The sequence below is a fragment of the Artemia franciscana genome, chromosome 5 (assembly GCF_032884065.1).
Source record: "Artemia franciscana chromosome 5, ASM3288406v1, whole genome shotgun sequence".
In the NCBI taxonomy this organism is placed as follows: Eukaryota; Metazoa; Arthropoda; class Branchiopoda; order Anostraca; family Artemiidae; genus Artemia; species Artemia franciscana.
Window position 1 is genome coordinate 55,879,599 of NC_088867.1, and position 15,038 is coordinate 55,894,636.

Sequence of the window (15,038 nt, forward strand, 5' to 3'; positions counted from 1 at the left end):
CGCAGGATTCTCTAGCATTACTATAAGAAAACAATGAAAAATAAACATGAAAACGTTTTTTCAAATGAAAGGAAGAAGTAGCATTGAAACTTAAAACGAACAGAGATTATTACGCATATGAGGGGTTCTAAAAATACTTTAGCATAAAGAGCGAGGTATTTAGGAGGAGATAAATACCTTGCTCTTTATGCTAAAGTATTTTTAGTAATTTCAACTATTTATTCTACGGCATTTCTGATTCAGGGGTCATTCTTAAAGAATTGGGACAAAACTTAGGATTTAGTGTAAAGAGCGAGGTATTAACGAGGGTACAAACCCCCTCGTATACATAATAAAAATATAAGGTTATGAAAGTTTGTTACGTAAGTTAATTCTTAAGTTACGTATATTTTTTACTAATAAAAACGTTCGTTAAAAATTAAAAGTTCTAGTTGCCTTTTTAAGTAACCGAAAAATTGGAGGGCAACTAGGCCTCCTTCTCCACCCCTTATTTCTCAATATCGTCTGATCAAAACTAAGAGAAAGCCATTTAGCCAAAAAAAGAATTAATATACAAATTTCATTTTAATAATTTATGTGCGGAGAGCCAAAACCAAACATGCATTAATTCAAAAACTTTCAGAAATTAAATAAAAAAAAATAATTTTTTTAGCTGAAAGTAAGGAGCGACATTAAAACTTAAAACGAACAGAAATTAATCCGTATATGAAATGAGTTGTCCCCTCCGCAATCCCTCGCTCTTTACGCTAAAGTTTGACTCTTTGCCGCAATTCTACTTTTTAAAACAATTAAAAGCTTTAGCGGAAAGAGCGAGGGATTGCGGAGGGGACAACTCATTTCATATACGGATTAATTTCTGTTCGTTTTAAGTTTTAATGTCGCTCCTTACTTTCAGCTAAAAAAATTATTTTTTTTTATTTAATTTTATTACAAAACAAGGGATTACAAGAATTCAAAAACCTTAGAAAATAAAAACAAAACTTTGAAGCTTAGTAGATATCATTGTTAGAAATTGGTCTTGCTTTAATAATCAAATATCTTTGCAATTGAACGCAAGGGACAATGAGAATCCTATATATATACAAGCCTACTGCGTGCCGTGCTGGGGCGCGGCGGCGAAGCTGCCAGGACCAGCTATATATATATATATATATATATATATATATATATATATATATATATATATATATATATATATATATATATATATATATATATATATAGTTGGCTACAGACTTCAATATATGGGTTCTCATTGTCATATTAATTGTTCCCATTGTTAAATAAATGCAACTCACCGTCATTTTTACGTTTCTCTTTGAATGTGATATACACTCTTCAGATGACAGTCTAGACTGCTGAGATTTAAATAAGTTTTATTGCATAAATGACAGATATGGTTTTCGATTGTTTTTCATCTGACGTGTTTCTGAAAGAGAAAGAATTACTTGAAAAAGCGAAACAAAAGTAATATAATGCATAGCACAGTAATATAATGTATGAATATCATATAATGGCTCGAATTGTGCTCATCAAACAGTTCGTGGTAACGAACTGTAGTAAGGAGCGACCCGGCTCAATAGTAACCAAAACTCTAAAAAATGGAATTTTGATACCAATACCTACATCAAAAGAATCGCATTTTAATGCTGATTTTAAATATATAAGTTTCATCAAGTTTAGTCTTACCCATCAAAAGTTACGAGCCTGAGAAAATTTGCGTTATTTTAGAAAATAGGAGGAAACGCCCCCTAAAAGTCATAGCATCTTAACGAAAATTAACGACCACGGATGCGTGTTTTTTTTTTGTTTTTTTTTCCCCAGGGGTGATCGTATCGACCCAGTTGTCCTAGAATGTTGCAAGAGGGCTCATTCTAACGGAAATGAAAAGTTCTAGTGCCCTTTTTAAGTGACCAAAAAAATTGGAGGGCACCTAGGCCCCCTCCCACGCTAATTATTTTACCAAAGTCAATGGATCAAAATTCTGAGATAGCCATTTTATTCAACGTAGTCGAAAAACCTTATAACTATGTCTTTGGGGACGACTTACTCCCCCACAGTCCCCGTGGGAGGGGCAACAAGTTACAAACTTTGACCAGTGCTAACATATAGTAATGGTTATTGGGAAGTGTACAGGCGTTTTCAGGAGGATTTTTTGGTTGGGGGAGGGGTTGAGAAGAGGGGGATATGCTGGGGGAACTTTCCATCGATAATTTATAATGGGGGAAGAAAATCTCCATGAAGGGAGCGCAGGATTTACTAGCATTATTTAAAAAAAAAACAATGAAAAAATAAATATGAAAAAGTTCTTTCAGCTGGAAGTAAGGAACAGCATTAAAACTTAAAACAAACAGAAATTATTACCCATTTGGGGGGCTCACCTCCTCCTAATACCTCGCTCTTTACGCAAAGGATTTTAGTAATTTCAACTATTTATTCTACGGCTTTTGTGATTCTGGGGTCATTCTTAATGAATTGGGACAAAATTTAAGCTTTAGTGTAAAGAGCCCGGATCTGACAAGGGGGCGAACCCCCTCATATATGTAATAAAATTATGAGAATACAAAAGTTCTTTACGTAAGCTAATTTATAAGTTACGTAAATCTTTTACTAATAAAAATATTCGTAAAAAATTAAAAGTTCTAGTTGCCTTTTTAATTAACCAAAAAATTGGAGGGCAACTAGGCTTCCTCCCCCGCTCTTTTCTTCTCAAAATCATTCGATCAAAATTATGAGAAAGCCATTTAGCAAAAAAAAAATGCAAATTTCGTTTTAATTATTCCTCTGCGGAGAGCCAAAATCAAAACATGGATTGATTCAAAAACGTTCAGAAATTAAATAAAAAAAAAACAAGTTTTTTTAACTGAAAGTAAAGAGCGACATTAAAACTTAAAACGAACAGAAATTACTTCGTATATGAAAGAGGCTGCTTCCTCATCAACGCCCCGCTCTTTACGCTAAAGTTTTTTTCTGTTTTAAAAAGAAGAATTGAGAGAAAGACTCAAACTTAAGCGTAAAGAGCGGGGCGTTGATGAAGCAGCCTCTTTCATATACGAAGTAATTTCTGTTCGTTTTAAGTTTTAATGTCGCTCCTTACTTTCAGTTAAAAAAACTTGTTTTTTTTTTAATCATATAATGGCTCGAATTGTGCTCATCAAACAGTTCGTGGTAACGAACTGTAGTAAGGAGCGACCCGGCTCAATAGTAACAAAAACTCTAAAAAATAGAATTTTGATACCAATAGCTACATAAAAAAAATTGCATTTTAATGCTGATTTCAAATATATAACTTTCATCAAGATTAGTCTGACCTATTAAAAGTTAAGAGCCTGAGAAAATTTGCCTCATTTTAGAAAATAGGGGAAAACAAAGTCATACCCCCTAAAAGTCATACAATCTTAACGAAAATCACACCATCAGATTCAGCGTATCAGAGAACCTTATTGTAGAAGTTTCAAGCTCCTATCTAGAAAAATGTGGAATTTCGCATTTTTTTACCAGAAGACAAATCACAGATGCGTGTTTATTTTTTTTTTTTTTTTTTTTTTTTTTTTTTCAGGGGTGATCGTATCGACCCAGTCGTCCTAGAATGTCGTGGGAGGGCTAATTCTAACGGAAATTTAAAGTTCTAGTGCCCTATTTAAGTGACCAAAAAGATTGGAGGGCACCTAGGCCCCCTCCCATGCTCATTTTTTCCCAAAAGTCACCGGATCAAAATTCTGAGATAGCCATTTTATTCACCATAGTCAAAAAACCTAATAACTATGTCTTTGGGGACGACTTACTACCCCGCAGTGTCTCTGGGAGGGGTTGCAAGTTACAAACTTTGACCTGTGTTTACATATAGTAATGGTTACTGGGAAGTGTACGGACGTTTTCAGGAGGATTTTTTGGTTTGGGAGGGAGAGTTGAGGTGGGGGGGGGGGTTACGCGGGAGGATCTTTCCATGGAAAAACTTCTCATGGGGGAAGAGACTTTCAATGAAGGGGGCGCAGGATTTTTTTGCATTATTTAAAAAAACAAGGAAAAAATAAATATGAGAAGTTTTTTCTACTGAAAGTGAGGAGCAGCATTAAAACTTAAAACGAGGAGAAATTATTGCGCATATGAGGGGTTTACCTCCTCGTAATACCTCGCTCTTTACGCGAAATTATTTTTAGTAATTTCAACTATTTATTCTACGGCTTTTGTGATTCAAGGGTCATTCTTAAGGGATTGGGACAAAATTTCAGCTTTAGTGTAAAGAGCAAGGTATCGACAAGGGGTGAGCTCCCTCATATACGCAACAAAAATATACGAATATAGAAGTTCGTTACGTAAGTTAATTCGTAAATTAAGTATATTTTTTACTAATGAAAATGTTCGTAAAACAATTAAAAGTTCTAGTTGCCTTTTTAAGTAATCAAAAAATTAGAGGGCAGCTAGGCTTCCTCCTTCTCTCCTTTTTTCTCAAAATCTTCCGATTAAAACTATGAGAAAGCCATTTAGTCAAAAAGAAAATTAATATGCAAATTTCGTTTTAATTGTTTATGTGCGGAGAGCCAAGATCAAAACATGCATGAATTATAAAACGTTCAGAAATTAAATAAAAAAAACTAGTTTTTTTAAATGAAAGTAAGGAGCGACATTAAAACTTAAAACGAACAGAAATTACTCCGTATATGAAAGGGGCTTTTCTTCCTCAACGCCCTGCTCTTTACGCTAAAGTTTTTTCCTTTTTTAAAAAGTAGATCTAAGAGAAAGAGTCAAACTTTAGCGTACAGAGGGAGGCGTTGAGGAAGAAAAGCCCCTTTCATATACGGAGTAATTTCTGTTCGTTTTAAGTTTTAATGTCGCTCCTTACTTTCATTTAAAAAAAAATTTGCTTTTTTTATTTAATAGTAAGTTAGGAGTCGGCTTTTCAAGTTCAAATATGCATTTGAAATATAAACAACCAAGAAAAAAAATGTGCCATTGGCAGCAGAGTAGCGCTGCCTAAGTAAAGAGCGATTTGGGTGCAAAGTATTTTTTTTCTTTTTTTTAGTAAGTTATCGGGGCATAACTTATAACCCTTGCACTGAGAGATGTGGGGGTAATGTCATTCTCAAGTACATAATTTCCAGACCTTTCAACTACGCTGAACAAAATGGCTATCTCTAGTGCCCTGGTCTAAAAAAAAGGCCTAAAGGTCTAAAGGCATATAAGATTCTTATGGAAAGGGTGGATGTAAGAACTCAGGCATGAGCTGATTTGATTTGAAATAAGATGTTCTTGTGTCCTTTTTATGAGTCTAAGTGATCTGAGGGCAGCCACCCCCCACACAGCCTTCTACACTAATGCATCTGACCTAAATTTTAAGATAGCCAATTGTTTAAAAATGGTTCAAAGTTCTTGTAATAAGAGTCCGGGGGTAAGGGTTGTAAGTTATGTCCTAGGGGCATAAAAGGTTTTTATGGAAGGGTGGTCATGTGAACTTTAAAAGAGGCTCATTTGATTGGAAAGGTATAGTTCTAGTCCCCTTTTAAGAGTCATACATGATTGAAAGGAACTAACCCTCCCTTCCTGATATCCTCTTTTCACAAAACTATGAATATTGAAATTGCGAGACAGCCATTTCGTTATCAATAGTCGTTATCAAAAATCATGTATTAATATCTTTAGGGTGAAAACAATCCCCCAGAGCCCATGGACAAGGGTTGTAAGCTATGCCCTAGGGCATATAAAGTTTTGGTGGAACGGTTGATCGTAAAAGCTTTGGATCATATGGAGCTCTTTTGATTGGAAGTCGTCAGTTTTAGTGCCATTTTTAAGTGTCAAAAGTGAATGGAGGGCGATCAACCCCCCAAGCCTATCATTCCCCAAAACTTATCCAATCGAAATTTTAATAGATCTATTTTGTTCAGACTTATGTCTATTATGTCTTTATAATTATGTCTTTGGGGATGTCAACCTCCCCAAAGTCCTCAGGACAAGGGCTGTAAGGTAGGCAAATCGTTCATCGTTTACACATAGTATATGTTATTGACAAAGGTATTAATGTTTGAACTTTACTGTCCAAGAAAACGAAGGACATTTAGAAGAGCATTTTAGAGATTGTTAAGAGGAGTTTTGAACTAGATCAAGACATGTTATGTTTATAGGGATTGTCAAAAGGATGTAACACAGGAATAATTGAGTATAATAAAATTTGGAAAATTCAGGAAATGATAAGGGATATAACCAAAAAGGTAATATTTGCATGCTACCTATGCTACTACACCTATCGTTACTACTAAGGATAGTACTCCATTTACACTAAAGAGGGGAAATCGTAAGCAGCGCAGTGTTGGTCCCTAAGTAAAGAGCAATGTGGACAGAATTTATTATTTTTAATAACTACCGGTAGGGTAGTTATCTTACAAGTACCTATAAACGGATGCAAAGCTCAGAAAATAATCACTTATATACAGAAAAGTGAAAAGCGATAAATTTACAGAGCAGGTAGATGTATTCAAAAAAAAAGAAACAAAAAGAAAAGAAATGAAGAAAAGGGATATTGAACGAATTCACATTATTTACCCTCAAAATGGCCTTATTTCTTTTTTTGTTTCTTATATTTTGCAATTATTTGTTCGTAAATTAACTATGGTAGTTTATTGATAAACTAGCATTGCAGATACAGTAAAACGCTTTCAAAGTTTAATAAATAAATAATGCAATATTATGTACCGAATAGAGTAAATAATAAATAGACATCCCTTACACTTTTTGGTAATCTTCAATGGAGCAAATCTTGGGAATAGGGGCTTGAGATTCTCTGAAGACTCTTTGATAGGTTGAAGGTCTCAATTTGTATATCCAAATTAGTGTATTATCGTATGACTTTAATTCTGTCTTCGTCCGTGTTCAATGAATTCATACGCATTAATGACACCATGATCACCATGACACCATGACACCTAGAAAATTGTCACCATGATCAATTTCTCAATTAGTAATATGTAAAAGGGGTTTTATTTCCAACAGTTTAAAGCAACATGAAATACTTTCTACTATTAAGAGAAACAAATGAAAAATATCAAAGAGACTAAGATGGAACAAAAATAAGTAAAAGAAATAAAGAGAGAGATAGCGAGAAAAAAAACCTTTCGAGATGATGAAGATCTTAGTGCAGCGTTAAAGTTTTTTCAGTGTGGCCAGATTGAATTGCAAAAACTGATGAACTTAAACTAATGAGCTTAAATTAGTTAAAGTTAATGGTGTTTTCACTATAGTGTAATTCCAACATTAAAAAACTGTTGATTGTCAAAAGACTATAGCACAAAGGACATCAGCGTAGAATAGAATAGAATATTCTTTAAATTAAGATTACTTCAAAAAATCTTTTTTCGTTTCCCTATTATATGGATTAAAAACTTTTCTCATGTTTTTAATATATATGTCTACGCAAGGTTTCAAACATCCAGTTAAAAGAAAATTGGATTAAATTTTAACTATTCTTTTAATTTAGGAGTTGAACTAATAATTTGTGTTCCCCAATGACAATGATATCAAAAACGATTTTTTAGATAAAACAAAATACCAAATTTTGGCGTAAAACTATTATTATGGCTTGCTAGATTACGCAAGTTATATCTCAAAAATAGCTTAAATAAACTGACTTATTTTATAATACCTCTAGAAATCTATAAAAACTGGTGCTTCACTAAAAACTAAACATCCTTGATTTTGTTAATCAAGTTTGTGTAGTATTGACTTGTTGACTTCACTTATCGACTGTTTATTGGTATAGTATTGTCTTATTGACTTTAGGACCTGTGAGAATCTGCCAAGAGCCTTTTAAATTTGTCTTCTATCTTCCGCAGCCTACTAAAGAAATAAAAACAAGTTTTTATTCTTTCAAGTTAAATGAAAGTAAGGAGCGACATTAAAACTTAAAACGAACAGAAATTACTCCGTATATGAAAGGGGCTTTTCCTTCTCAACGCCCCGCTCTTTACGCTAAAGTTTGACTCTTTCTCTTAACTCTACATTTTAAAACAGTAAAAAACTTTAGCGTAAAGAGCGGGGCGTCGAGAAGGAAAAGCCCCTTTCATATACGGTGTATTTCTGTTCGTTTTAAGCTTTAATGTTGCTCCTTACTTTCATTTAAAAAACTTGTTTTTTCTGAACGTTTTTGAATCAATGCATGTTTTGGTTTTGGCTCTCCGCAGAGGAATAATTAAAACAAAATTTGTATATATTTTTTTTTTTGGCTAAATGGCTTTCTCATAATTTTGATCGAATGATTTTGAGAAAAAAAGAGCGGGGGAGGAAGCCTAGTTGCCCTCCGATTTTCGGTTAATTAAAAAGGCAACTAGAACTTTTAATTTTTTACGAATCTTTTTATAAGTAAAAGATATACGTAACTTATAAATTAGCTTACGTAAAGAACTTTTGTATTCTCATGTTTTTATTACATATATGAGGGGGCTCGCCCCCTCGTCAGTACCTCGCTCTTTACACTAAAGCTTAAATTTTGTCCCAATTCATTAAGAATGACCCCTGAATCACAAAAGCCGCAGAATAAATAGTTGAAATTACTAGAAATACTTTAGCGTAAAGAGCAAGGTATTAGGAGGAGGTGAGCCCCTCATATTGGTAATAATTTCTGTTCGTTCTAAGTTTTAATGCTGCTGCTTACTTCCAGCTGAAAAAAACTTTTTCATATTTATTTTGTCATTGTTTTTTTTTTAAGTAATGGTAGTAAATCCTGAGCTCCCTTCATGGAAATTGTCTCCCCCCATGAAAAATTCCTCGATGGAAAGTTACCCCAGCATATCCCCCTCTTCTCAACCTCAGCCTCCAACCAAAAAATCCTCCTGAAAACGCCTGTACACTTCCCAATAACCATTACTATATGTAAGCATTGGTCAAAGTTTTGAACTTGTATTCTCTCCCACGGGGACTGTGGGGGAGTAAGTCGTCCCCAAAGACATAGTTATAAGGTTTTTCGACTACGTTGAATAAAATGGCTATCTCAGAATTTTGATCCGTTGACTTTGGGAAAATAATTAGCGTGGGAGGGGGCCTAGGTGCCCTCCAATTTTTTGGTCACTTAAAAAGGGCACCATAACTTTTCATTTCCGTTAGAATGAGCCCTCTTGCAACATTCTAGGACAACTGAGTCGATACGATCACCCCTGGGGGAAAAAAAACAATAAAAAAAAAAAATAAAATAAACACGCATCCGTGATCTGTCTTCTTGCAAAAAATATAAAATTCCACATTTTTGTAGATAGGAGCTTGAAACTTCTAAAGTATGGTTCTCTGATACGCTGAATCTGATGGCGTGATTGTCGTTCAGATTATATGACTTTTAGGGGGTGTTTCTCCCTATTTTCTAAAATAACGCAAATTTTCTCAGGCTCGTAACTTTTGATGGGTAAGACTAACTTGATGAAACTTATATATTTAAAATCAGCATTAAAATGCGCTTCTTTTGATGTAGCTATTGGTACCAAAATATTGGTACCAAAATCCATTTTAGAGTTGTGGTTACTATTGAGCCGGGTCGCTCCTTACTACAGTTCGTTACTACGAACTGTTTGATTATTTTTGCTCCTAATCGCGTTTTGTTGAATTGGTTTTGTGGGTTATGTAAAGCGCAAGTTTTTCAAAATTTTGCATACACAAAACAATATGACAGGTAAGTTTATTTGAAACAGTTTTTCAGGCGTATGTTGCATTAACTGCGAAGCAATAATTTTGTTCTTGTTAAATTTCAATTTTGCTCTTTACTTTCACTAAATACAAAATTAAGTTGAGCATCATTATAACTCAATACAAACAAAAAATTATTCCTAATACAAAGGGACGGATCCACACCTCAATACCTTGCTCTTTACACTAAAGCTTTTAGCACTTTCAAAAAAAGCTTCCTGCTTTAATTAAACAGGTCTTGTTCTTCAAAACTGGAACAAACAGTCAAAATTTAGCGTAAAGATGAGGTTATTAAGGAAGCGGGCAACCCCTTCATATACGGAATAATTTATGTCCAATTTGGGTTTTAATGTTGCTCCTTAGTTACAGTTGAAAAATATATTTTTTTTGTTTTATTCCTGATCGCTTTTGAAATAATGCCGATAAATTGGCGTCACTTTCCACGAAAATTTCTTCCTCTCACCGGAAATTCCTCAGTGAAAATTTTTCCACGCATAATTGACCCCACCCCCATAAAAATACCTCCAGACAATTGGGGAGAAGGGTGGTGGGGGTTATATTGCCCCTTAAGACATAGTAATTAGATTTTACGACTAAGTTAAACAAAATGGATATCTCAAAATTTGATCGGACGACTTTGGGAAAAAAGAAATTTTGAAGGGGGAGGGCTATTTGCCCTCAAATGTATTTGATCACTTAAAAAGAGCGCTAGAACTACTAAGTTTCGTTCGAATGCAGGCTCTTCCGATCTTCTAGGACCTTTGTTTTGATATGATCATTAAATAGAGAAAAACAAGCTACTTCAACAGAAAGTAAGGAGTATCATTATAATTCCAAACGAACATAATTTATTCCTTGTATGAAGGAGTGGACCCCACCTCAATATCTTGCTCTTTGTGCTACAGTTTTTAGCACTTTTAAAAAACCTTCCTGTTCTGATCAAACGGCACTTGTTCTTAAAAATTGAGACAAACAGTCCAACTTTAGAGTAAAGAGCGGGGTATCAAGGAGTGGAGGGTTGACCCCCTCATGTACGGAACAATTTGTATAAGTTTCGTGCTTTAACGTTGCTACTTACTTTCAGCTGAATTTATTTACTTTTTTTCTGATCGCTTTTAAAATAATGCCGGTGAATCTGGGTCACTCTCTCTGAAAAGTTCCTCCCCCCGCGGGAAACTTCTCTGTGCAAATTTTAATCACACATAATTCATCCCTCCTCCCATAAAACTCTCTCCAGACAATTCCATCTCTTCTAAAAAACAAACCCCTCATAAATTCTTTCGGATGATTCAGCCTGAAAAATTCTTCTTAGTAAATATTCATTTAAAAAAGACTTTAATCTTTAGTCTTTCCTGCTCACTCTGGAGATCGCTTTTTCCTTGAAAATTTTATCCGGGAATCCAAACCTGCTTAAAACGACCCGGGACAATTTTCTCCAAACATTTTTACATGCAAAATTGAGTCGATGAAGAGAAAGTTAGACATGTAAAAAGAATTACGTACAGGAATTCTGTCAAACCCCCCAGTGTAAAATTTCCCCTGGAAAGCTTACCCCCCAAAATTTCCCTCTCCCCAAAACATCCAGCCAATAGAAACCAACTCCAAGCGTTAAACCCCCTCCCCTTCAAAAACTGTCTAGATACTTCCCTCTCCTCACGGACAGTGGGGGGTCATGTTGCTTCTAAAGGCATAGTTATTAGATTTTACTACTATGTTGAACAAATTGATATGTCAAATTTTGAACGGACGATTTTGGGGGAAAAAAAGTTTTGGATGAGGGCTACTTGCCCTTCAATCTTTTTGATCACTTGAAAAAGCCATTGGAATTATAAAGTTCCCCTCAAATGCAGGCTCTCCCACTCTTCTATGGCCATTATTTTGTATGATCAGCCCAGAAAAAAAGAATAATAAAATAAATACGCATCCGTGATCTTTCTTCAGGCAAAAAAAAAACGCAAAATTCCGCATTTTCGTATATAAGAGTTTGAAAATTCTACAGCAAGGTTCTCTGATACGCTGAATCTAATGATGTGATTTTCATTAATATTGCTTGACTTTTAGGGGATTTTTTTTTTACCACTTTTCAAAAATCATGCAAATTTTCTCAGTCTCGTAGAATGGATGATAAAAAAAAAAATAAGCCTGATGAATTTTACGTATTTCGAATCAGCATAATAAGTTGATTCTTTTGATATATCTATTAATACCAAAATTCTGTTCAATCGAGTTCGTTTACTATTGAGCCGCGTCGCTCCTTGTTTAGAGTTCGTTACCACGAACTATTTGATCAGTAAAACTTTATCTTTAAAGAACGAATTTCATTTTGTCTTTATGTATTACAAATATACACAATAGAGCTTGTAAAAACATGGCTGACCAACCCGGGCCATGAAACTAAAAAAGTAAGCGTAAGTTTTATTTTTCAAGTAGGGCATTAGCATTAAGTTTTGTTCTGTGGCTCTCTTAAACCTCCCCTTGAAAAGATCTATATTTTGTCAAACAGCTTGTGGTAACGAATTGTAGTAAGGAGCGACCCGGCTCCTTATCAAATTAAGGAGCGAAGTTATCAGCCTGAGAAAATTTGCATATTTTTAGAAACTAGGGGGGAACACCCCCTAAAAGTCATAGAATCTTGTTTTACTGTTTTAAAAAGTAGAGTTGAGAGAAAGAGTCAAACTTTAGCGTAAAGAGCGGGGCGTTGAGGAGGGAACAGCCCCTTTCATATACGAGGTAATCTCTATCCGTTTTAAGTTTTAATGTCGCTCCTTACTTTCAGTTTAATCGCATAAAGAGACGAAGTGTCTGCAGCGATACTTCGAAAATTTGAGCTTTAAATAAGAGAATATACTTTTATTATTTATTTTAGCAAAACTGATTCTTTATATCACGTTATGAATAACACAAGGTTGAATCACCTTAGTTCTTAAATGCAGGGGGAGAATTCCTTGTCCCAAAATGACAAAGTGTAAGACGTTAGAATAAATGAAGAATTCATTCATATTTTGATGGGGCGTGGGGAGGAAAAATCTATCTAAAAAATTCAAACTGTCACAATTTTTAACCCTCGTACAAAAGCCCTATTTTTAACCCTCGTACAAATGTCCTACTAGTATTGCATAAAAAAGAGCAGGGATTTAGGTTGTTTTTAACTGCCATAGAAATTTTTTAAACTTGACTGCTAGAATAAACATAAAAAGGGCATGCCAACATATTATTATTCATTTATAAGTTTCAACCTGAATGAAAACATGTTTTCAGAAGATAGTTTTATTAATTTTTTTTATTTTCACTAGCTAGGGGCTTTAGAGGAGGGGGGGGCATTCAAAAGGAAGGTTTAATCCAAAACGAAGAAAAAACGTAAAGAAGAGAAAATGAGAACAATTCAGCCAGTGAAAAATAGAATAAATAGTTCGAGACCTCCACTCTGGGTCTAAATGTTTACCCTCAGCCCCTAGAAAACTGCCCCTGGTAAATACGCCCCAGTCCATCCCCCATGAAAACTACCCCGCTTTGATAAATCCCCTCTCCAAAAAATATCCCCATTGAAACTATGGAAACTCGAGAATTATATTCGAGTTGTGTTTTTTTTTTAGTTTAGTTGTTGAAAGGAAAGTGGGAAAGAGGAATTTACACACAATAATTATCTAAGAAATTTATAAGAAATCTGTAATTAAATTTTTGTAGAAACAACTTCCATATAAGGTTCTGCTATTTTTCGCAGTAGCGGGCACCAAATCAAAAATAAAAGAAAAAGAAAAAAAAACTAAAAAAAAATGGAATGCAGGAGAAAAATCATGAAAATTAAGCTAAAAATAAGACAGCAGAAACTTTAAAAAGATTTAATTTCCCATGAAAACACAATTGCTTTTAGGAATAACAAATTCTTATTGTTTAAGTATTTACGGAGGTAAGCGTTGTCAAACTCTACAAAATAGTTTTGCTTGTCTTCCAAGCGTAAAACTACCGCAAATCACCATTAATAAATAAATGGAAGTCAAATCGAACAGAAATTACCGCAAATAACCCATTCAAATTCAAAACGAACAAAATTTTTTGCACATTACTAAAAAAAAAAAAAAGGAAAAAAAAATATCACCGTAGATTGTTAGTTTAACATACACATACTGATATTTATTTATTCCCTAAATTCTTAATAATTCTTTATCTATTAAAGTAAAAAAGTAAAAACAAAATTAAATATATTTTGTTGTTAATAAAATTAAATCATGTTCTGGTTTTGAGAGGGCATGGGGGTTGTCAGCCGTACTCACGTTAATTCTGCTCATTTGATTTTGTCTCGGTTATTTATTGTAATTTCTGTTCGTTTTGGGTTTCTTTTATTTATGGATTGTTCTTTACTATCTGTAAGCAATGCAAAAATTATAAAACTTGAAAAGGCACTTAAGCTTCTACTACGTGTTTCTGTGATTGTGAAGAGGGAGGGAGGGAAATACCTCAAAAGGTATATATTAAGACCAAAACATTTCAGCTCTCATTAGGTCTTCAGATAAATACATAATTAGTTCTAAGGAAGAGACAAGGGGCGATTGAAAGTACAAATTGATGAATAATGCCCAAGGATTATTTAGAGGGGTACAAAAAATCTTTAAAAGAAAACACAGGAAAAATCTGAAAGTAAAATTTTTTCCTTTACCATTTCTGGGAATATTTCTGGTATACGCTGTCATAACCAAAGTAGAGTGATATTAAAACCAAAACTGAGCAGAATTTAATCTATTCTGAGCAGAACATGTAGGACGGATACTGCCCCTTTTCATCCAGAGCCCCACCTCATATTGGAGACCAACCAACCGCAAGGGGTATTTTCGTTGGGGGGGGGGGGGGTAAACCAACGTTTGCCCCGGTCGACCGTCATCGGGGCAGAATAAAAAAAAGTACACATAGAAGTCCACAGGATAATATAAAAAAACAAAAAAACAAACCTTTAAAGAAATCACTAAAACTAAAAGAAGAACAACCTTTCTATGTAACGATGAAAGGGCAACTGAATAAAAATACGACAGTGAATGGCGATTCAAACTTTCATTTTATACAAATCTTTTTTAAAGGCTAATCTCCTACCAGTCATGGTATTAACAGAGCTCGATTGCAAAATATAATCTGGTGGACAGATATAAAACGATCGGAATTGATAAGTTTATTCTCACTGGGAATTCATTTTAAATAAGACGAGTTTCGCTAGTATATCCGTTAAGGGTGACCTTTTGATTGATGTAATTTCTGATTTCAGCTGCCTCCCTGAAAACTTGCATGAAACCTTAAACGGGGGCAATAATGGAGATGAAATGAAATGGTGAGGGCAAGCATAGACGTTTTGAGCCAAGGTGGAACTGAAAGTCTCAGTCCTTGGGTGTAGC

General features: G+C 34.4%; 1 long non-coding RNA gene across 1 annotated transcript in view; it reads right to left on the minus strand.

Annotated features, from left to right (window-relative positions):
* Positions 1 to 14,758, minus strand: part of LOC136027614 (uncharacterized) — a 33,528-nt gene extending 18,770 nt beyond the window's left edge. Inside the window, exons 1-3 of the long non-coding RNA XR_010617635.1 lie at positions 14,604 to 14,758; positions 6,722 to 6,917; positions 1,299 to 1,429 (exon numbers count right to left, since the gene is read on the minus strand). This is a non-coding gene — a long non-coding RNA (uncharacterized LOC136027614). The remainder of the gene's footprint in view (positions 1 to 1,298; positions 1,430 to 6,721; positions 6,918 to 14,603) is intronic.
* Between the last annotated feature and the right edge of the window lie 280 nt (positions 14,759 to 15,038).